General features: G+C 37.5%; 1 long non-coding RNA gene across 1 annotated transcript in view; it reads right to left on the reverse strand.

The window, feature by feature from the left end:
* LOC141539292 (uncharacterized) overlaps positions 1-18,805 on the reverse strand; it is a 46,156-nt gene extending 27,351 nt beyond the window's left edge. Inside the window, exons 1-2 of the long non-coding RNA XR_012481251.1 lie at positions 5,849-18,805; positions 5,139-5,229 (exon numbers count right to left, since the gene is read on the reverse strand). This is a non-coding gene — a long non-coding RNA (uncharacterized LOC141539292). The remainder of the gene's footprint in view (positions 1-5,138; positions 5,230-5,848) is intronic.
* Positions 18,806-24,584: the final 5,779 nt, after the last annotated feature.

The raw sequence follows: 24,584 nt of genomic DNA on the forward strand, positions 1-24,584 counted from the left end.
TTTTTAAATGAACCCCTCCCCAAATAAGTTTTAGTTTCTCTTTTCTTTTATCAAAAGAGAAAGGAAGAGGACATTACCATTGATCAGATCTCCACTTATTCTTCACAGATCTTAATTGCCTAGGCTTAATGCCTGATATATATACCATATGTAGTCATATGTACCAGTTCTAGCATGTAGGGCTAAGTCCCCAAAATGTGCCTTAGACAAAGAAGAAAGATTCACTCCAAATCAGTTTTTTTAAGCCAAATTCAAGTTGACTGGGAAAGAAGACCTTGGAGAGAGAATGGTTCCTAGAAGCAAAAGCATCACCCCTATCCCAATCCCACCATATACACACATATACACCTCATCAAGCCACTTCAAGGAGGCCACAGCTGGGGGAGGAAACAAGGCATGATCAGCTCTGGAAAGAGCTCACCAGGAAAAAAAAAAAAAAAGCACACTACTATCAGGTAGCATATTATTTTAACTAATCATTCTTGCTAACTAGGTGCTAAACTCAGTTTTTTCTACAAGCTAAAGGATTAACACTCTCTAAATTTTGATACCCTGGGGCAAAGCCCTAGTCACCTTGTCCTAGTTATGGCTCTGTGGACAAATTGTACCAAGAATCCACTGGGTACACAATCCTATTATTGGGCACAGTGGAGAAATATAAAATAAATGGAAATAGAGTCACTGTGTTAAGAGAGTTTAGTTTAATTTGTAAAACTGAACTCTCTTAAAAGAAAATAATAAGAAAACACTGAGCATAGCAACATTCATGTATTGGCAGCATAGTGTAGTGGGGGAAAGCCCTGACTCTGGAATCAGGACATCTAGATTTGGCTCTCTGTGTAACTTTGAGAAAATTAATTCCCCTCTCAGCCTCAGTTTCCTTACCCTTAAAATAGAAAAAATAATACTTATCCCTTTACCTCCCAGGGGTTGTCTGTGAGCAAAGTCTTAACAAAAACATTGGATTTGGAATCAGAGAATTTGGATTCAAATACCAGCTCTGCTCTGCGTGGACTATCTTTGTGTCTTTAGGCAAGTTATTCTCTATCTATGGAACTCAATTTCTCCTTATAAAAAGTAAAAGGGATGGATTAGATAATCTCTAAGGATCCCTTCTGCTCAATATCTCTGTGATTTAACTCTGAGCTTCCCTTCCTTACATATGAAGGAATTAGATCAATTCATATTTAAGATCTCCTGGCTACCACCACATGATGATAAACCATGAAAAATTATAATAATAATTGGTAGGGTTTTTTTCCTGAGAGCTCATGGGGAAATTTCACAGAGTCTATCAATTTCAAAGGTGAAAAAAAAAAAATTACACCCTTATTTTCACTATCCTCCAAGTGAAATATAGCAATTCCTCCAATTATTAAAAAACTTTCTTATGAGAAGAGGTTAATAGGCTCTACCACACTACCAAGAGGGTACACACTACAAAAAAAAACAAAAAAACAAAGACCCTTTGTATTGTACATCTGTGTATGTATATATGCTCATGTGTGTATGTGATATATGTGCATATATAAGAACTATAATGATTATGTTACCAAATGAAAATTTTTATCATCTCTCTCATCCCCAATAATAGACCCAGCACCAATCAGATCTGTTGCTCCTGCATTCTGCCTCTGCAACAACAAATCAAAAAATCAATACTGCCCTTGTTATGAATCACAATCTGTGTAAGACAATCCTCCCTCCCTAACCTTCTCCCCACACACCCTCACAGGTTGCCACATCGAAAATCCAGGAGTATCTATGAGCAGAGGTCACCCAATAGTAAAGCAAGTACTGTTCTTATTCAACAGAAGTCTTGTTTTGGTTTTTAGTCCCAAGGTTAGTTTTAGGGGCTTTTAAAAATAACTTTGGAATCCTGTGCTAGAAACTAACCTTCCCAAAAGGCAGAAAGTCTTAAGATGAGCAATGTCTTTAGTAACATCAGCTCTTAGGAGAGAAAACAGTCCTGGCATACAATATAGCTCCCTGTCAAATCTGTACCACTTATTCCCACTCTCAGAGCCCCCACTCCCTTATCCTCATGATCCTGTTGTATTTTATTCATTGCTATGATAAGAATTTTCTGAGATCTAATAATGGGTTTGGGAACTGTCCTGGCTGTCATTTAGGGTTTTCTTTTCGTTTTTTCAACTCCCTCAGACTGACTCTGAGAACCCACATTTATCCAGGGAAATCTATTTCTCATCCCCATTCTCACTTCGGAAGTGGAAAAGCGCCCCTGAGCTGCTAGTAACAGGCAACACGCAGCCTCCTAAAAACCCGTGAGAAATGCAGCTGTCACCAACAAGAATGCATTGGAAGTCTGTCTCTCCACCCCAACCCCCTCCCCCCCTTTTTTTTGCAACTTAGTTTTAATTGTCCTGTCAGTTCTAAGGGCTGCTAATTGATGCCTTTTATTCTGAGTTAAAGCTGCTGAAAAAAAGAAAGCAGCTTGTGGGGACCCTAGAGCTGGTAGAATCCGCCAATTTTGCATGCTTGTTTCCCTGGGAATAGAAGAAGGGTGCTGCTGGTGATGGGAGGGGGCATCGAGGGGGAAGAAGGGAAGGGAGCTAGGGGGAGGAGAGGGAAGAGGGACAGGGAGTAGGGGGGGACGGAAGAAGGGTAAAGAGCTGGGGGTGGCGTGGAGAGTGGGGGATGGGAAGGACTGGAGCGGCTATTTTTAGTGAGGGTTTTATAGAGTGGATCCCCGTGGCTTGGCTCCACACTGAAATATTGTCCCAGTCTCAATGGCATAAACACAGGGCAGCTCGGGGATCTTGGCGCCAGCTCTGGCCAGAGACTCTGAATGAAAGAAGCAGTGGGATCCAAGCAAGAACCCTACTGTAATTACGGATAAATCCCCACCCTTTGCTCTCATGGCTCACTTAATACTGCAAATAGCGGCTGCTTTTGTGCAAATAAGATGAACTTAAGTTACTGAAAGATCTACCAAGAGGCAGCTAATGGAATAATGACTTAGGTAAGCTTAGGTTAAAAAAAAGGGGGAGCTAGGGAATTAATTAAACAGCAATCCTCATCAGTTAAAATAGGCAACCGAGGAAAATCTTGAAAGGCCCTACTTGGGCTCCTGGAGCAAATCCAGGCAATGTCTTCAATCACAGACTACTAATGGTCCAGTCCTGGGGTAGGATAAATTGGACCCAATTAGTATTGGGTCTTGGTAGGATTCTTTGGAATACCAAAGCCCCTGACACTATGGGGCATTTCATCTCAGCCAAAAGTCCAGAAAGGGAGCCTGGCTGGGTTTGGGGCTGGAGCTGGGGGACAGAAGAAGGGAGATTTACAAGAAGGGGTTATTGCCCTGGCCTCCTGCTGACAAGAAGATCCATTTTTCACAGCAATTTTAAATATAGCATTGCTTCACTCATATTTTAATCTCAAACCTCATTTTTATACTTAGGGGCTTGGGAATGAGGGGGAGGGGAGAGGACATGAGATTATTTTTTCCTCCCCCTCCTGTAAATAAATAAAAGATTACCCAAATTCCATTTGAAGTTGTCAGTCTCTGAATGGAACTTTCATCCCATTATAAATTTCATGGATGAGGCCGTTCAGACTTTGAAATGTGGCTAACACCTCTATTGAAATAGTCTAATTGCAGTTGTAGGCATTCCGTGTTTGCAGACACCACATACTACATACATCACATTCCTCTGGAGACAGAGCATCCTAGGAAAGGCGAGTTGGAGCCATCCCTCAACCTGGGGAGGAGTATCAAGGTTTTACTTAAATTTTAAACCAAGGTTCCCCAATCGGAGGACTGGGGGGAAAGGGGGCCTAATTTAGGATTCTGAGGTTCCTTGGATTTGCTGCTGCTGACAGGGAAGCTACTATGTACCAAGGGGATGGTTGGAGTTGGGCTTTGGCTACAGAGACTAACAGGAAAAGATCCTTTGTGCCTAAAAGAGGTAGGACCCTAAGTTTTCTTTAAAAAAAAAAAAAAAAGAAAAGAAAAGAAAAAAAACTTTCCAATGAATTTCCTCTGGCCCTGAAGGATTTCATGGAGAGAGACTAGATCTATGATTTCACTGATATGGGGAAACCCTTTTCTCTGCAATTTGTAGCCTAGGGTTAAATGACTTGTTTGGAGTCACATAGTATATATCAAAAGCAAGGCTGAAGTCCTTGAAAACAGGTCTCCCCACTTTCTATCTTCTAGGCTACTTGGTCTCTCAGGAAAGCTTGGCAAAAACAGGGCACTTAGGAAAGCAAGATTGGATGGAGAGTACCTCAAAATAAGATGTACAAATAAACATTCATCTAAAGCTAGAAACAACCTTGGCTGAAAAGGAAAGACTTTACTGATAGGCTACCTGATACTTAATTAAGGGTTTGATATTCCCTTGTTGCTGTTGGTTTCCTGCCTGTTCCTGAAATCACTCTAAGTATAGTTTGTATTTACTTATCATGTTGTTTCAAGCAGGAATGAAAGTTCCTTGAGGGCAGGGACTATTTTTAGTTTGTCTTTGCATGTCTAGTGCAAAGTGCAATTGCAGTGGTTTAAAAGAAATATGAGGAGCAAATTTAGACACATCTCTACTACAAATGTTCATACAGACTACATGTGTTCAACCTATAGTAGAAATTTCTGAGCTCATATTGCTCTGATCAACCAAAAAACACACTTTAGCTTGACCCCATCATGATGCTGTCATTTGGATCCTCTTTAACTCCTATCATGGTAGACAATTAATAGATTTTTCTTCCTATAATATAGATTTATACCTGGAAGATATGTCAGAGACCATCCAATTCAACCTCTTCTTTTACAGATGAGGAAGGAAAATGAAACCCAAAGAAGTTAAGTCATTTACCCCAAGATCATATCTTCAGAGGCTGTACTTGAACACTCCAAGTTCAATGTTCTTTCTACTTTTAACCAATCTGCACTTTTTCAAAATAAGAGGATTTGACTCTTCTAACTCTAAACCTATAACCCTAAGTAATGGTACCCTAAAAAGTACCTGGTTATTGTCTCATACTTCTGAGCTTTGTCAATTCAACTAATCTTCTTTAGGCAAAGCTCACAGCTTTAGTCCTGGACATTCATATTGGAAACCTGTAATGCAATAAATTAGCTAATAGCTTGCACAAGAATGTAGCCCCAGAGTTACCTTCTTTGTGCCAAATCTAGACAGCACAGAATGACATGGTTGGTGGTGGTCCCAGAGTATCTCTTGGTTGTGGTCAATACAGACACTCAACCTGTTCAGATCATAAAAAGAATGTTGAGATGTGTGTGTGTGTGTGTGTGTGTGTGTGTGTGTGTGTGTGTGTAAAAGAGTTTGACCTAAGTTTTCTGGACAATTCTAGCAGAATAGAGGAGACTTCAGAATATTCTAAAATCAAGTTCTAGAGAAAATGAACCTGATTCTTAAATGTGTCTAGTTGATCTGGAGAATGAATCTAGTTTATCCAGAGAATGGTTCTCAAAGGCGACAGTACAACTGCACTTCCCCAAGGGAGAAACAATGCCACATGAAAGGAGATGGGAATACCTCGAATGAGGCCCGGTCCCTTGGTGTCTCAGGGATTGAGAGAGGGAATTAAGGGCTTTCCCTTTCCAAGGGCAGAAGCTGAGTTTGTCCCCTTGTGTCAGTGGCAGCTGTTGCCTCAGTAAAATGAGCCCCAATTATTCAGAGCTCTACCCTCTATACCCCTCCCAGGCCCCCACCCACCCAACAAACTGAAGGGATAGATTCAGCTCCCCCAACTCCTGCCTTGGATTTCTTTCTGCTGCAAGGAGTAATAGACCCTCAAGATTCAGGACTATACCTTAGTACTTGTACAAAAAGCTGAATACATCTTGCAGAGAGTGACTCACCAGCCCAACACTGGAAAGTCCTGATTTTGACCAGCAGAGGAGTAAGGAAATCAATTGGTTGTTTTGCTTCTTATATTACCTGTAATATAAGATTAGAGAGAAAATTGGATGATTTAAAAGCCATAGATAGATGATACATCAGATAGATAGATAAAGAGTAGATGGATGAGATAGATGGATGCATACCGATATATAGACTATAAAGAGAGATAACAGAGACAAATAGATAGAGATGATAGAGAGACTATAGATGGATAGATGGAATAATATTAAAAGTACATAGATGTGTAAAGAGAAGGACAGAGACAGATACATAGATACATAGAGATGACAGTTATAGATAGATGAATGCATGCAGATACATAGATGTGTAAAGAGAGGTAATGGAGACAGATACATAAAGATGATAGATTGATAGATGGATTGATTGATTGTTAAGGCAGAAAGACAATCATGTAGACAGATAATTTGCATAGTCTTTTTATAACTGTGTTCCCAGGCAATTTAAGATCATAAGTTAGAAATGAATTGCTGATCTGTATCAGCAGAACAGTTTTCAAACCAGAAATTTCCCACATAGATAAAATCAAAGATCTAAATAACAACAACAAATTTTATAAATATCAAGACAAATAGAAGGAAATATTAGAGTAGCATCATGGTGAATAGAGAGCTGGCCTTAGAGTCAGAAAAAACCTGGATTCCAGTTCTGCCTCTTGTGATTTGAATATTGAGATGACAAGATCATTGGGATGGTGAAATGGAGATAGGTAGATAGATACACATATATGTATATTTACCTATATTACATATTTATATATGTATAGTTTATATTATACATATGCATACATTTCCATTTATGCATGTATGCATAGATACATATATATGCATGTATTTTTCATGGATTGTCATAACCAAAGAATTCTTCCCCCACTAGCTAGACTATTGGTGGTAAGATCCTCCATACTGAATTATGCTGGTCCCTCTAAAAGAAAATATTAGTCTCTTCAGGCACTGGATTAACTAAGAGGTCAGAAGAGATGAGCATATCCATCTACACCATAGTCTCAATAGACCTCCCATGTCAAGTTCAAGGGACATTGAGGCAATCTTCACCAGACATATGTTTCAAATCTCACTAAGCTTATTTTGCATGTGACTAACTACTGACATGTACCTTCTAATCACTGTATCTCTATAGCTCTCAAATTAATTAGTTATCTTCTGACAGGTCAACAAGAAGCAAAATAACACAAGGAACTAAAAATGGCATTCTCACTCCCCAACTTGAAATTTGCCAGGGTCAAGTAAATAAACAGATCATCTGAAGGACAGAGTTGATGTTTTGAATATTCACTAAGAAACAGTCCTGAATATTAAGGTCTCCTATTTCCTACTACAGAAGGAAGTCAAAGACAAGAACTGGAGTAGCTTATGCTATCTGAGAAAACTGCAATCTGTTGAGTGTGAATGAGAGGGCAGGCAAATGCTTTATGCCAACTGCCCCCAAAGCTGACAGCATTGTTTAAATATTTATAGGAGGTATGTTTCAATTGAGAGGCAGTAGCAAAAAGAGAGCCTGTTTTAGAATAAGAAAGATCTTGATTCAAGTCCACCTCCCACACATAGTGCCTATGGATCCTTTCAACCTCTTAATGATCAAAATAACTCTCTTAAATTCTAAACTGCAGAGGAAGTTCTAGCCAGCTTTGCTAGAAGTAGTTTCCTCACCTGGAAACTCCCTATATTAATGAAATCAAAGGTTCAATCTCTATCCTTCTATTTAAATTTTGGCTTAGGACAATGGGATTGTCTCAAAAGTTAACATTAAAGTTGCTAAATAACTTAGACTGTACACATTTTCACTGAAACACAGTTACTTGTCCTTTTGGGTGCCTGAAATAAAAGGATATATTTGTAAAATATAATCTGATAGGATTTTCTTAGCCCCATTGAATTTTTCCCCTAAGGCAATTGGGGTTAAGTGACTGGCCCAGGGACACATAGCTAGGAAATGTTAAGTGTCTGAGGCCACATTTGAACTCAGGTCCTTCTGACTTCAGAACTGGCACTCCATCCACCCCACCAACTAGCTGCTCTTCCTTATTGAATTTTTAAAGGCTCAGACAGAAAGACTCAAATCCTTAAAAAGATGAGAAGGCAGCTCCACATTTTTTCTTCTTTGTGTTCAGCTATCCCTTCACTGATGATCCACATTTAAAAACAATGCAGGATGGAGCTGAGACCCCAGAACTGCCTTTTGGTCCCACCTTTGGTCCCATTCCACTCCTTCCCAGCCCCAATAAGGGCCCCGTTTCAGAGCATTTTAGAAATTATCACCACTGGCCTAATCAAGCTTCATATTAACTAATTAACATAATTAAGCCATTCCATAAGGAAGCAAGCCTTACCCAAAATTACAAAATTGTACAATGCTTTGAATTTGTTAGGAGTTGGGGAGGCCAAGAGTCTAACCTTTAATGCAACTGCCCATCCCCCAACTGTCCCCAAATGTTAATTTGTTTATAAAAAAGTGGTCCTTAAAATCATTAACTATTATGAAATATTTTCAGTATTATACTCCCACATAACCATAATGGTGAAGCAACAGCCAAGGAATCTTTGATCTATTAAATAAAAGAATAGAAATTGGGGGGGGGGTAGGTAAGAGACTATGGGTGTTTTAGTAGGGAAAGAGAAACTCTCTTTTGGAACTTAAAAAGGTTTCCTTTCATGTCTCTCCTTAACTTTCTTGATCCTATGATATATCCTTCAAACTATATATTTTTTAAATGGATGGGTATTTTTTCCTTAATTGAGGGCATTTTTAAATGAAGATGGGGTAAGACACCCAAGATGTAACCCTAGATATAAGAAAAATAAAAGCAGTTGGGGGTTTCTGAGACATTGTTTGTCTTGAAAGTGATGAGAAGAAGTGCGATCAAAAGCCATGTTTTACGACAGTCATGCTTCATTATGAGGAGGTGAGGCTGAGGGAGAGGGGGAATGGGAGGAGAAGGGAAGATGAAATAAGGTCTATGCCCTACGTGACCAGGTTGCCAGAGAAGTCATTGCCTATAATTAAACCTCACTCAGCAGGTTGGACTAATGAATCCGGAAACTAAGTCAAAAATCAAATCAAAGAAAAAGAAGATAGTAATTGACTAGAAACTACACTCTCAATCCTAGGGAGCAAACAAGATACTGGAAGTAACCGAAACTGAGAAAAGTCTGTAGCATTTGAAACTTCCCAATGCTCTCTCTAGCCTAGGAGATAATTTCTTATTTTCCAGACTAAAGAGAATGAACTTTTTTTTGGTCCTCAATCCAGTTCTCAACTTACTTCAGAAAGCAAACCATGCATCATCATGGAAATAACATTGACTTTCAGGAAGGATTGAAGAGAAGATGGAGAGAAAAGATTAAAGAGAGGAAAGAAACTAATTGAAAAAATTAATTTAAAAAAGGGTATTGTATGATTAAATATCATCTTTTGACTACTTTGATTAAATATCATTTTTTGACTACTAACAACAACAGCAAAAGAACTGAATCAAACATTCAATACAAGAAACATGTATTTAAACTCTATGCAGATATAGAAGGTATCATGCTAGGGACTATAGGAGAAAAAGGCGAGATAATTAAGACATACTCTCTGCTCTGGTCTAGTACACAAGACGTGACAAGGCATGGATAACTATAGTAACAGTTCAGAATATGACAAGTATTGTTCAGAGTGGATCTAGTATTACAGATTTAGAGCTAGAAGAGGAAGATAGCACAGCCAGTCTGAGGGAATCTGGAAAGGCTTTAATGAAGGAGGTGGCATTTGAATTGAGCCTTGAAGGATAATTAGAGTGTGACAGTCATAGAATGTCACCAGTGGGACAAACTGATGACTTAACTCCTTCCTCCCTTTTTTGCAGAAATTGAAGGTTATAGGTGTGGAAAATTACTCCTTTTGCAAGACTCAGTTGAAATCTTGATTAATATGGCTGAACCACTGTTCCTTTTCTTCCTTCTTTCTTTCTTTGTTACATGAAATGAATCTCTAGATAGAAGATGATAGAAATATATTTTGGAAATGAAAACAATATTAAAAAGATTAATAAAAACACTTAAGTAAACAAAAGTGGGGAAGGCTAGAAAGTTGGGGAGAATATTTGGAAAACAGAGCATTGGAGTTTGGCTCATAATCATGGGAAATAGGTCAGAGTTGGATGAGGCCTCAGAGATCAATCTGGTCCAGCTTGTGTATAAATGAGAATCTCCCTTTACAGCATGTCTGAAAAGTAATCATCCAGCCTTTGCTTGAAGACTACCAATGAGGGTATACTCACTAACTCTAGAGATAGTCCAATCTGAAGAAAAACTCTTCTTGTTAGGCAGTTCTTTCTGACATTAAGCCTAAATCTGCCTCTGAACCGTCCATCCATATCCCAAAGCAATCCCCATTAAATGCCTTACCTCAAGTACCTTTTAATACAAAAGATACATGCTCACTTGAAAACACACACATGCATACTTTAATTAAAGTAAACCAACATGTCAATAAAAATCAATCATAAACCACAACTACTTTCTCTTTATTTTACCACCGAATCATCCAGTAGAACCAGAAATAAAGAATACCTTGGGGAAAAGTGTGCTGCCTCCTCTTTTTCCTCATTTCAAAAATGTATATAGCCCCATAAAATTATTTTAATTCACCTTCCCCCCCAATCAATGTAAGCAAATTTGATGTTCATAAAAAGCAGCCATAAAGGTAGCTACAGAACTTCTGGCTAGAGAAGTTGACATTTCCATTTTTATTTAAATCTTTACTTTTTCCCAGAATCTGATTTCTTTTAGACACCTCCCTTTAACACCTAAGTCAGTGGACCCAATGTCCATTTACAAAGTTCATACCTTTCCTCCTTTCCATTTTCCTAAGGCTTCATCTGTAATTTCATGTGCAGATGCCAGAGATTCACACCCAGAGAGCAGAAGTAGAATCATTGAAAGATGAAAAGATTCACTATCTTCATTCAGCATGATCCCTCAACTGCTAATGTCCTGCCTCCCAATCTACCTGGTATTTAACTACTTAGCATATATTTGTATTTACTGAATTTATGCATCATGCTGTATATATTTCTATAAATACTTATCTACCTCATTAGAATATATGCTCACAAAGCATATAATAATAAATACTCACTAGTTGAATAGTTGATTGATTTATTGGCATCTTGAATGATGGAAGTTTCAAAACTATTAGCCCTTGACAATAAGAAAACAATCATTGGAAATTGAAAACTGACCTGCTATATCTCCTGGTCACATCCTAATTTCTAGTACATGTGTAACCAGCCCCTTCAGAACATTCTACAATTTAGGTCTTAAAGCTGGGAGAGAAGAGATTTAGGAATCTGATATCCAAATTCAGAAAATATGGATTAAAATACTTTCTCTGGCATTAATTGGGTGACCACAGGCTAATCACCTAATATCTCTGATCTTCAGTTTCCCCATTTGTAACTTTAAGGTCAATCCCCTACCTTACAGGCCCTGTGAAACTCAAATGAGTTCAGCGATATCAAACTCAAGTATAGAAATGGGGGCCACCTGCACATAAGTACATTAGGGGCATTTTCACAATCACAGCAGAATACAAAAAAAGGATTACATAGCAAACTATAAATCTCCACTTCATATTGCTTCCTTTAAAAAAAGAAATACATATAAATTCTCCCTATTACTCTCAAAACTGTCTTCCTTATCTGCATTTCTTCCTGAATGTGTCAAGTGCTTTGAAAACTTCAAAGTTCTGTTTAAATGTCAGTGATGATGATTTGTTCTTTCACTACCCTAAGGTCTGAATGAAAAATTTGACTTGCCTAAATTAAAGTCTAAGATAGCATACAAAGATTAATTTCATTTCTAAACAAGTACTGAAACAGATAACCACAGGAGGTTGTGGTTCCTGTTTCTGCCAGTCTTAAAAACACTATCATAGGTCCAAAGTGATGCTCTGACTCAGACTAAGGATAATCAACAAGATGACCTCTCAAGAACCCTTTCACCTCTAAGCTTCATATATTCAGTTACAACTCCTTCCACTCAAAAGTCCTAGAATCTTGAGTCTAGAGCTAAGAGGGATCTAATACAACTACTAGTGAAGGATTTTTACTAGTGAAAAAACTGAAATCTAAGAAAGTTAAGCTCTCACCTCAATATTGGACTGGAAGTGTCACACATGCAGGGAGTGTGTTTGTGTTAGTGTGGGGGGATGAAAGATAGAAAAAGACAGACAGATAGAAGGAAAGGGAGAGAAATAATCTGTCCATGAGATAAAAGTGATTTTAAGACCACCATACAAAAGAGTTAAATTAATTAACTCTTTTGAGTTCCTGATTCCTTTCCCACTTCCAGAAAAAGTGAAGTAGAAATAATAGTAACAACAACAGTAGCAGTAGAAATAATAGTAGTAGCAGCAAGAGTAGCAGTATCAATAACAGCAGTAGTGATAGCAACAGTAACAGTATTAGCAATAGAAATAAAAGTAGTAGAAGCATCAGTAGTAACAATAATAGTAATAGCCAAAATGTTTGTGGTATCCCTTCTTGTAGTGGCTAGAAACTGGAAAATGAATGGATGCCCATCAATTGGAGAATGGTTGGGTAAATTATGGTATATGAATGTTATGGAATCTTATTGCTCTTTAAGAAATGACCAGCAGGATGAATACAAAGAAGCTTGGAGAGACTTACATCAACTGATGCTGAGTGAAATGAGCAGAACCAGGAGATTATTATACACTTCAACAACAATACTGTATGAGGATGTATTCTGATAGAAGTGGATATCTTTGACAAAGAGAAGATCTAATTCAGTTCTAATTGATCAATGATGTACAGAATCAACTACTCCCAGAGAAGGAACACTGGGAAATGAGTGTAAACTATTTGCATTTTTGTTTTTCTTCCCAGGTTTTTACCTTCTGAATCCAATTCTTCCTGTGCAACAAAATATTCAGTTCTGCACACATATATTGTATCTAGGATATACTATAACATATTTAACATGTATGGGACTGCCTGCTATCTAGGGGAAGGGGTAGAGGGAAGGAGGGGGAAATTCAGAACAGAAGTGAGTGCAAGGGATAATGTTGTAAAAAAAAAATTACCCATGCATATGTACTGTCAAAATAAAGTTATAATTATAAAATTAATAAAAATTTTAAAAATAAATAAGGTACCTATGGGGGAAAAACAATAATAGTAGTAGCAACAGCAACAGTAATGGTATTAGTAATAGAAATAAAAGTAATAGCACTAGCAGTAGTAACAATAGTAGTAGTAGTAGCAATGGCAGTAGCAACAATAGTAGTAGTAGAAGAAATAATAATAGTAGTAGTAGCAGCAGCAGCAGTAGTAATAATAGTAAAAATAGCAGTAACAATAGTAGTAGTAATTGTACCAACAGATGCAGTAACAGTAGTGGTAGTAGTAGTAGTAGTAGTAGTAGTAAAAAATAGCAATAATAGTCACAAGAGCAGCAATAGCAATAATAGTAGTAGTAGCAACAGTAATAGTAATAGAAATAATAGTAGCAGCAGCAGTAGTAATAGTAGTAGTAGTAGTAGTAGTAGTAGTAGCAGCAGCAGCAGCAGCAGCAGCAGTAGAAGCAGCAATAACAGCAACAGTGGTAGTAGTAGTGGCAATAGTAGAATTAATAATAGTAGCAGCAGCAGCAGCAGTAGCAATAATAGAAGTAGCAGCAGCAGTAGCAGTAGTAGTAGTAATATTTATAGAGCACTTTAAGGTTTTCAAACTATTTTACATGTGTAATCTTATTTGAACCTCAAAAAAATCCTGTGAGATATATATTTTTATTTTCTCTATTTCTTCAGATGAGGAAACTGGAGCTAAAACAACCTAAGTGACATGCCCAGGGTCACAAAGCTGGCATCTGGGATAGAATTTGAACTCAAATTTTCCTGATTCCTAATCTATCACTCTATTAATCTACTGCATCAAGTAGCTGAAAGAAAATTTTAAAAGATGTTTATCCTTCCTAGTAAAACTGTCATCTAAGCCTTTCCAACAATGAGACCTGCCCAGATGTACAGTGGGCAACCCTTAGAGGCAATGAGCTCCTCATCTCTGGAAAAGCTCAAAGTTGAATAACTACCCCTTAATGATTTTAAAAGGGAATTCATCCATGGGCATGCACAGAGAGTAGGTTGTGTGTGCTTTAGTTGTTGACACATGTTAGGAAAAGTATTAGCAATGGCCCTTTGCCTTGGGGGTAATACTTGCCCCTAGGGTGTGCTGGCACATTATCCATATGTGCTTTGTATACCTATGATTGAATCATTGGAAGGAAGAGAAAACCAGATGACCTCTAAGGTCCTTTCCATCTTTAAAATTCTAAAGATTCTCTGGTTATTAGACTATTAGAATTATGAAGAACACCAACTTTTGGAGTAAGAGTTTAGATTCAGAACCTATATGACCTCAGTCCAGCTTTTCTCTTAAGTGAGGAAGTTGTACTAAATAACCTCTATGGTCTTTTCTACCTCTTAAATGACCCTGTTTCCTGGAGGTGAGTTCCAAAAACAAGGAGGAAGAGTTCTAAAAAAAGAACTATATATTAGGTCATACAGTAGCTGAAAGCAGTAGATTACTTCTTTCCCCTGAGACATGATTGCTTTTTCACTCTCTTTTTTGCTCTATTGAACAAATCTCCATTGTTGTCTTTGGAAAGAAGAAGTAAGGAGGATTGGAAAAGAGGCCATAGGATCTCAACAAACATCTGGGCAGGCTAAAAGGAGAAACAGAAGAAAGAAAACCTATGTTCAGACATAGGCCTGTATAGGACTTTTGATTCAAACAGGGTTGATGCTGTAATATCCTCACAGTGGTCAGGTAGAGAGGAGGCATCTATAGATATGATTTTTTTAAATGCTTTGATATTCTTTGTGGTTGAGAAAAGTTAGTAGAAGAGAATTTGAAGGGCTGTATAATGGTGATGGTGGGAAGATCCAGTGAGTTTAAATGGGGGAGATGTTGTTTTTTGGTTAATTGATTCTTATGGGGTGGTTGCTACTCAGGCCTTTCTGTCCTGTCTGACTCTTTGGAATGTAACTTGGGGTTTTCTTGGCAAAGATACTGGAGTAGTTTGCCCTTTCCTTCTCTAGTTCATTTTACAGATGAGGAAATTGAGGAAACAGAGTTAAATGACTTACCAAGGTTCTCACAGTAAGTATCTGAGATCAGATTTGAATTCAGAAAAAAATAAGTCTTCCTGACTCCAGGCCTAGTATTCTATCTACTTAACCACCTAGCTGCCCTCTTAATGGATAAGGGGGATGAAATTCTAGATCCTTAATAATATGGCATATTCTCTGCCCACCAAAATCCCTTCCAGTTCTACAGCTATGATTTTCGAGAATAAAAATGTTAAGTGGAGAATCCCACTCTCTATTTGATTTTTGATATGGGCCTTTCAGAGCATAACTCTGAAAAGCAAGGACGCAAAGAGAAGTGAAGAAGAAAGGAAGGAAAGAAAAGTGGTTGGGATGGGGGAAGTGGGGTAAAAATAAAACTTCAAGGAGAAGAAGGCTTGCTTCTCTATAAGGGCTAACTTCTATGTTCAGATTAGAAGATGTAGCAAAAAGAAAAAGAAAAAACCTACTATATGGGTTTAAATGTAGGAAGGAGATGAAGTCAGGAGTCCCTGAGCTAAAGAGGTGGGGAAAGGGAGAAAGATGATGTCCCCTGCCTGACATCTCCCCCCTCTACCACCCACCACCCCATGACAAGCTAAACACACCCAGGATTCTGTCTCCAAGGCTGGGAGAGAGGCGCCCTCCTTAAATCTCAGATAAACAGTTTATCAGGAGATGAATGAGCGGACCGACTCCAGAGACAGTCTTCCCCTTCCCCAGCAAGGAGCCAGATGGGGGGTTGGGGAGCTGGACAGGGCAGGGAGTTAGACAGGGGACAGAGGAATGTACCCAAGCACTGACTGAACAAGCTAATGCATCTCTGTTTCTCTCTCTCTCTCTCTTTTTCTCTGTGAGTGTGTGTGTGTCTGTTGTCTATGTCTCTCTGTCTGTGTCTGTATCTGTACCTCTCTGTGTCTGTTTCTCTTTCTCTATGTCTGTCTCTGCTTCTCCCTCTCTGAATCTCTCTCTGTGTCTCTGTCTTTCCCTTCTTTCTCTTTCTTTTTCTGTGTGTGTGTGTGTGTGTGTGTGTGTGTGTGTCTTTCTCTGTCTCTGTCTCTCACACAATTCTTTTCTCAAAAGTTCATTTCCTATTAGCTTCTTTACCCACCTCTCATCTTTGGTCTCTTTCTTTTTCTTTCCCTATTCCTTCCTCCATAACTCCTAGAACTCTATCATTCACAGGGGGAGGAGGACTTTCTTTTAAAAACTTCATATGGCCTACCAGCAAGAGAATTTCAGAAATAGCACTGGAACAAAACCCCTTCCCAAGGCTGCCTTAAATTTACTCTCCTTTAATTCTCCAGGCAGGATGGATATGGGTTGACAATTCTCCATTCTTTTCTTGCCTTGTTTTTCTGAAGTAAGACATGCTATCTCCAGTGTACCCATTCCTGAAGCAGACATCTACCTCACCTCTATTATTGTTCCTTCTAGCTTAGCTCAGCTGCCACCTTCTCAAGGAAGCCTTCTCCAATTGGTTCAGCTGGAAATGATTTCTTCCTTCATAAACTCCTTCATAGTAAACATTGATTCTGGGTTCAAATCTTATGATTGATGATTACTACTTCCCTAGAATACAGTTTTTTCATCTGTAAAATTGGGAGGGAAGGGATTCATTGATACTGAGATCTCTTTCAGCTCTAGATTTGTACTCCTTAAAAACTGATATTATTCTCATAAGACTCCCAGAGCAGACTCTGTGCCTTATTTATTAATCTATCAACAAATCTAGTGGTATCTTGGCACAAAGTAAGGCGCCTAATCAATGTCATCTGAATGAATACATATGTATGACTGAATGAACTGGTCCTGCAAATGAAATCCCCTTAGTGCCATTAAGACCTGTCAGAATCTAACAGCGACAGTTCTTATACAGGTTCAGGTCAGATTTTACCCAAAGATGTTAAAAAGATGACTTCTTAAGCTGCCATCTAGCCCTAGGAGTCAATGATACTCTGACCTGCCATAAACACAATTCCAGGAGCTCCCAAAGATGAATAGGCTTATTCATAGCAGCACTTTTCTTGGTAGAAGAGAATTGGAAACAAAGTGGGTGCCCATCCACTGAAGAATGGCTTAACAAAGTGTGATTTAGGAATGCAATGGAATATCGCTGGGCTATAAGAAATAACAATACATAAATATGTTTGCATATATTGGATTTAACATATTTCTACCATGAATAACATATAATGAATTACTTGCAATCTAGGGGAGGAGATGGGGAAGGAAAGGAAAAATTAGAACACAAAGTTTTGCAAGGGTTAATGTTGAAAAATTATCTATTCATAAATTTTGAAAATAAAAAGCTTTAATTAAAAAAAGAAAAAGAAATAATATAAAAAATTCAGAGAGAAATGCAAAGATATGAATTCCGTTAGAATGCTTCTTAAGGACAGGCCTTGTATTTGCCTTTTTCTTTATCCCTAGCATATAACATAATGCCTGGCACCAAGTAGTAAGTAGTTCATTAAATGCTTGTCAACTAGTTGACTAAAGAACTAGATGAAGTATAGATGAATGGATAGATGGATGGATGGATGGATGGATGGATGGATGGATAATCTGACACAGAGTGAAGTAATCAGAATAAAGAGAAAAATATACATGATTTCTGCAACAAAGTAAATAGGAAAATCACCAAAAAGAAGCTGAACTTTGAGAAATTTTTTAAAGCAATCATTGTCATGAAGAAAAGGTAAAATGAAACATGTTCTCTTTTTCTGAGTAGAGTGGGAAAGAACCACAAAGCAGATTATTTCATGTTGCTTAATTGCTTTTTTTGTCACAAGGGACCGTTCAATCCTAGGAAGTGGAACTGTCTAGAAAGTATTCTCATGTGAGTCAACAAGCCAAGCTGACAAGCATTAATTAAGCACCTACCAAGTGCCAGGCAATATGCTAAACACTAGAGATACAGAGGAAGATTAAAACAACAATAATAACAACTATCCATGTTCTCAAGGAGCTCACAATCTAATGGGACAGACAACATACAAACAAGATGTGGAGATGATAAATTGGAAGCAATCACAGATGGATTGCACCAAAATTAAGGAGGAAAACAAAGGGTATCAATAAAACTTGCTTAAGAAAGGAAGAGAAGAGAAAAAAAAAAGGAAGGGAAGGGAACAGATGGTAGGGAAAAGGAATGGAAGGCAAGGGAAGGGAAGAGAAGAGAAGGGAACCAAACCACTATCAACCATGTTCTTTGGTAATCAGATCCTCCCATACTTTCATATATTATGTACTTGAAATCCTACTAGAATCTTGCATAAGTGCCCCATGGGGCTAACAATGGGTTCTTGAAGGATGTGCCAGCTCTCTGTAAAGTGCTGTGATCTACATGAGAATATCTACAAGGAAAGAAATTGTTTCTTTTAAAGTACCAAGGAATTATATGTTGCTTTTGTCATTTTTATATCTATAATTAGTTGCATATAGATTTTTGTGCTTCTTTATGTTTCTGGCATAAAAGGAAAGGGAGAAAGAAAAGAAGTAGGAAAAGGAGAGAACAAGCCAAAGAAAAAGAGAATGAGAAGGTAGAAAGAGAGGAGAGGAAGGGAAAGAGAAAAGAGCAAGCTGCAAATGAGGAGGAGGATAAGAAGAAGCAGGAAGAGGAAGAAAAGGAAGAAGAGAAAGAAGAGGAAGAGGAGGGAAGGAGGAAGAAGAGGAGGACAGAGGAGGAGAGGAAGAGAGAAAGAGAGAAACAGTGAAAGAGAGAGAAAGAGAGAGAGAGAGAGAGAGAGAGAGAGAGAGAGAGAGAGAGAGAGAGAGAGAGAGAGAGAGAGAGAGAGAGGAGATTAATAGTTTAAAATCCAAGGAGCAAAAAGGGACAAAGCAATTTGAACCCAATATGCATTATTGACAATAATTAATACAATTGTCTTAATTGGATTTCATCTAATTATATTTAAATCAATGCTTTAGCCTGTGAAGACTTCTTTTCTTTAGATCCTGATTCTGTCATCCAGATTTAGCTATCCTTCCCAATTTTTTTTTAATCATTGTTAAATGTACTAGAGCAATACCACAAGGACTTATTTGCAGAGTTCCCAAACTTTTCTCTGAAATTGAAGGCCCAGTTTATTTTCAACAACATGGAATAACATAAGGGGCAGGAAACCTATGTCATCTTTATCTTTGTCTTCCTGAAGTATCTGCTCCAAAGTGCTTTATCCTTCCTTCTTACCTCTGTCTCCCAGAGTCCCCTTAAAAAAAATGCTCAAATGCAAACTACAAGAACCTTTACTGATTTTCCTGAAATAACAAAAAAATTAAGACCATCTTTTCCAATTTTTTTTTCTCTCCATCTAGGACTGACCTCCAAAATGAAAGAAGACTCTATCTGGACCAAAATCAAATCTCAAGTCCACCAATTGCTACCTATCACCAGGGTGTTATGAGGATAAAATGAGATAATACTTGTAAAGCATTTTGCAAACCCTAAAGTGTTATCTAAATGCTATCTATTTTTATTGTCTGACTGAATGAGCTACTATTCGTGACATTTGAAAGATCATGGAGAACTGGAGGAAGGGCTGCAGATTTAGAGTAATATAAATGTTATTCTGATTTTCAGAAAAGGGAAAATAAGTGTCTAGAAACCATAGACCAGGGAGTTTGAGTTGGATTCCTGGGGAAATTCTAAACTAGGTCACTACAAACATTATTAAGTGATTTGAGAAAAGAGAAGAGTTGATTACAGAGAGCCAGAATGGTTTTTTGAAAGATAAATCTTGCAGGGGTAATAACTAGGTGAGAAAATGAATAAAGCACTAGGCTTGCCTTAGAACCAGAAAGACTATCTATATGAATTCAAATTTAACTTCAGAAACTTGCTAGCTGTATGATCCTGAGCAAGTCACTTAATATTATTTGCTTCAGTTCATCTGTAAAATAACAGGAAGAAGGAAATGACAAACCACTTCAGTATCTCTGTCAAGAAAGGTCCCAAATGTGATCAATGTAGAGTTACACATAACAATAAGGTCTTTCTACATTAACTTTCTTTCCTTTTTGAAAGGAAACCAAACTAGCAGATCATAGGAATGCTATAGATATAGATATAGATAAACTATATAGATAGTTTATCTAGAATTTAACAAAATATTTGATAAAGTATCTATCTCATCCAGTTTTTGTGGAGAAGATGGAGAGAAATGTACCAGACAATAAATTACACAATAAGATAGACTCATTATTGGTTTAATGGTCAAAATTAAAGACTAATAATTACTGGCTCAAAATCATCTTGATAGGTGGTCTCCAATGGAATGTTTCAGTCATCTTTCTCTCCCCTCCCAGGCAATTGTGGTGAGTGACTTGCCCAGGGTCACACAGCCAGGAAATGTTAAGTATCTGAGACCAGATTTGAACTCAGGTCCTCCTGATTTTAGGGCTGGTACTGTATCCACTTCTTCACCTGAGCTGCCCCTTGTCTCAGTCATCTTTGCTTAGCATTAAGAGGTGTAACATTTTAATCAATGACTTAGACACATGGATATCATGCTCATTAGTGCACTTAATAAAAAAAAAGAACTGGGAAGGATAACTAAATTTGGACAACAGAGTCAGGATCTAAAAAAGTCTTTACATATTAAAGCATCAGTTTAAATGCAATAAGATGAAATCCAATTAAGACAAGTAAAATTGTATTCAACATTGGGTTCAAACTGCCTTGTCCCTTTGTCTGATCACTTTGCCAAATTTCAACCCTCTATTATTTATTACTAGCTTCTATCTCCTTTGCCCTTATCTTTGTGTGGCAGAAGAGTTTAGAGGAAACCACAAAATCATGCTTAGATATCTTAGATATAAGTATCCAAGTATCTAAGATACTCCATATTTAAGTATTATAGATATATATCTATCATACTTCAAAGAAAAAAAAATTGAGGACATTTGCCAAATGCTTCTTCTCTCCTCCTCATCTCACATCATACAGAAAAATTCACCCACTATTTCTGCCACTCCTGTCTTTGATTAAGAGATGACCCTTCTCCTAGCCAAAGGCATTCCCTTGATTCCCTTCCCTTCCATCTTCTCAGGAGATAGCTTCCACTATCATCATCATCATGATTCTCCATTTCTCTCTCCCTCCCTCCCTCCTACCTCCCTCTCTTTCTTTCTGTATTTTTTCTCTCTCTTTCTTTCACTTTCCCCCCCTTCAATCTCTCCCTAAGAACCAATTCCTCTGCTGTCATCAAACACATCCATTTCTTCCCATCTTAAAAAAAAAGGAGGGGACAGGATGAGGACCTTAACTAGGAGAGTTAAGGTTATGAGAATGAGGAGAAAAGAATATAATATATGAGAAACTTAATGAAAGTAGAAATGACAAACTACTAATCCTATTAAAAACACCTCATATCTCTCCTCTCTCTCTCTAGTAATGTCCTTGAGCTAAAACTATCTTCACCAGGTGCTTCTACTTCCTCTCCTCTCACTTTACAAAGTCTTCCAACCTCATCATTCAACTAATGATATCTAAATTGTCAGATCTAATGGCCTTTTACTCATTTATCATCCTTCTTCTCAGCAACCTTTGGCAATGTTAATCATCTCTTCCTAATACTCTCTCCCTCCAGGTTTCCATCACATTGCTGTCTTTCCTCCTGAATCTTTATAGATGTCAAGCCCATCAACTGTGGATATCCCTCAAGCATCTGTTCTGTGCCATCTTCTCTTTTCTCTCTATATTAGCTTAATCGGTGAGATCATCAGTTCCTATAAATTCAATGATCATCTGTACTAATGATTCCCAGAAACATATATTCAGCCCTGATCCTTCTCCTGAGTTCTAGTCCCACATCACCAATTGTTTAACTAGATGCTCTGTTAGGAATTTCAGACTCAAATGTTCAAAACAAAACTCATCATCTTTTCCCAAACACCTTCTTTTCTATTTCCTTATTATTACAAGCACCACCGTATCTTTCCAGTAACCTGATTCACAACCTTATTGCCATTCACAACTCTTTACACTTCTTCACCCCCCACATAACAAATCAGTTGCAGAAGTTTGTCATTTCTACCTTCATTAAATCTCTCTTATATTCTTTCCATTCACACAACCATCATCCTAGTAAAGGCCTTTATCATCTCTCATCTGGACTATTATAACAGCTTCTTAATAGGTCTCATAACCTCAAAAATTTTCCCACTGCAATGCATCATCCATTCAACTGATTTCCTAAATTGTGGGTCTAACCACATTATCCTGCCTATTTAGTAAACTCCAGTGAGTCCCTATTACTTTCCTGACTTACCAATCTTTATATACTTAGTCCCCTCCATGTACTATATGATACAGCTATATATGCGTGTACCTTTTTTATTTCTCCAGTTCTAGTTGTATATATTTGTTCTTCACACACGGCACTTCATCTTCTCTTCTTACCTCTAACTTTCAATTTCTCTGGGTTCCTTCTAGACTTAGCTAAAATCCCAACATCTAGAGGCCTTTCCAATTATCCTCCCTTCACTCCAGCTACTAATGCCTTCTCTTCTAGGACTACCTTCCAACTACTGTGTTTATCTCTTGTATAGAACAAGGTTAGTAGTATGCTGTCTGGCCCATTGGAATGTGAGCTTTTTGCAGTCAGGTACTGTTTTTCCCTTTCTTTGTATAACCAGTGCTTAGCAGACTACCTGTCACATTGTAAGCACTTGATAAATGCTTGTTGAGTGACCTCCTCACTGAGTAAATGAATGTACAAATAAATGAAATGGAAGGCAAGAAAGAATGAGATTCTGGTATCTGTGTGAGAAAGGAGATGGAGTTGAGAGATATTGTGGAGGTTATTGTTATTGACTTCAGTCATATCCAACTCTTCATATTCCTATTTAGGGATTTTCTTGGAAAATATATTAAGTGGTTTTCAATTTTCTTCATCTTGTTTTGCAATTGAGGTAAACAAACTTATGTGACTTGCCCAGGTAGAAATAATTGAATCTAGCCTCAGATACTTACTGGCTATTTTGGTCAAATCACTTAACTTCTGTCTGCCTAAGTTTTCTGAACTCTAAAATGGAGATGTAACAGTACCTACCCCCACAATTACTGTGAGAAATGTGAAAATATTTATAAATTGCTTAGCACAGTGTCTGGCACATAGTATTATAGACATTATTTCTTATTGTAGCTGTTGGTTATATGTGTAGTGGGAAAGCAAGCAGTCAAGGATTACTTGGCTGCTTGCAGGAACAAAGGAACAAACCTATATAATTGGAAAGATATTTGTGTCCTTGACTTTTCAGTATATGACCATTGAAAAAGATCATTAATAACCCTTAGATATCAAAGGAAGGATGTGGGTTATTGGGGAGGAAGGGCAGCTTCATTTAAGGGGTAGCTAAAGGAATTGGAGTATTTGTCCTAGAGAAGAGAAGATTCAAGAGAGTTCTTCTTAATAGCTGACTGTCATGTAAAAAAAAAAAAAAAAAAAAAAAAAAAAAAAAGATCAGACTGAAGTGGGTGGAAGTTACAAAGAGGCAAAGTTAGGCTTGACTTTAGTAAAACAAACAAAGACCTTGGTAACAATTAGAACTATCTCAAAATAGAATGAGCTTTCTCAAGAGGCTATAAGTGTTTCTTCTGTGAAAGTCTTTGTAATAATTATTACTATTTTAAATATTATTACTTTGTAAATATTATTACTACTTTGCAATAAAAATTACCATAACAATTGTTAGCTAGCATTTGCATATTGCTTTAAAGTTTGCAAAGCACTTGGTTGTCTGCATGGTGTCTCTTCCATTAGATTATAAACTATTTGGGAGTAGGAACTGTCTGTTATCTTTTTTTTAAACCCAGCATTTAGAATAGTGCCAGTTATATAATAAACAATTAATAAAGGTTTATTGATTGATATATTATTTCATATGTATATAACTGGAAGAAAGATACTATCATTAAGCCATTTTACAGATGAGGTTGCTGAGACTTAAGAGAGAGGTTGATAAGGGTCATACAGGGAAGTATTTAAGGTAGGATTTGAATTTGTTTTCCTGATTGCCACTTGGAGTTTATGTTACAATGGGGATTCCCTTTGTATATGATTTGAGCTAAATTCTAAAATGCTACTATTCCATGATTTTGTGGAAATGGTTTTGTGAAATTTATAGCATTGTATAAATGTTGGGCATAAATCATGTTGCAGAGAATCAGAACTTGGATAAATTCTAGAAGAACAGGAAACAGTTTCATATAGCCTCTTTATACTAATTCCATACCTATGCATATGTATTTATTGTCTCCTCTCCCAATCAGAACATAACTTCCTTGTGAGTAGATATTGTTTCTATTTGAACTCGTATCATTGGAACAAGGTACTAGGACAAATCTTTGAATAATCCTATCTGTGGAAGAAAGATCTCATAAGCAAATTAAGGATCTAAATAAGATTACCTGGAAAATCATGTTTCCAAAAAACTTATAACCCAGAGATTTCCAGAATATCAGGGAGCAGAGAGATCTCTAGGTCCCACACTTTCATCTCACAGCAAAAGAAAGTA

Source organism: Sminthopsis crassicaudata, chromosome 4 (assembly GCF_048593235.1).
Source record: "Sminthopsis crassicaudata isolate SCR6 chromosome 4, ASM4859323v1, whole genome shotgun sequence".
In the NCBI taxonomy this organism is placed as follows: domain Eukaryota; kingdom Metazoa; phylum Chordata; class Mammalia; order Dasyuromorphia; family Dasyuridae; genus Sminthopsis; species Sminthopsis crassicaudata.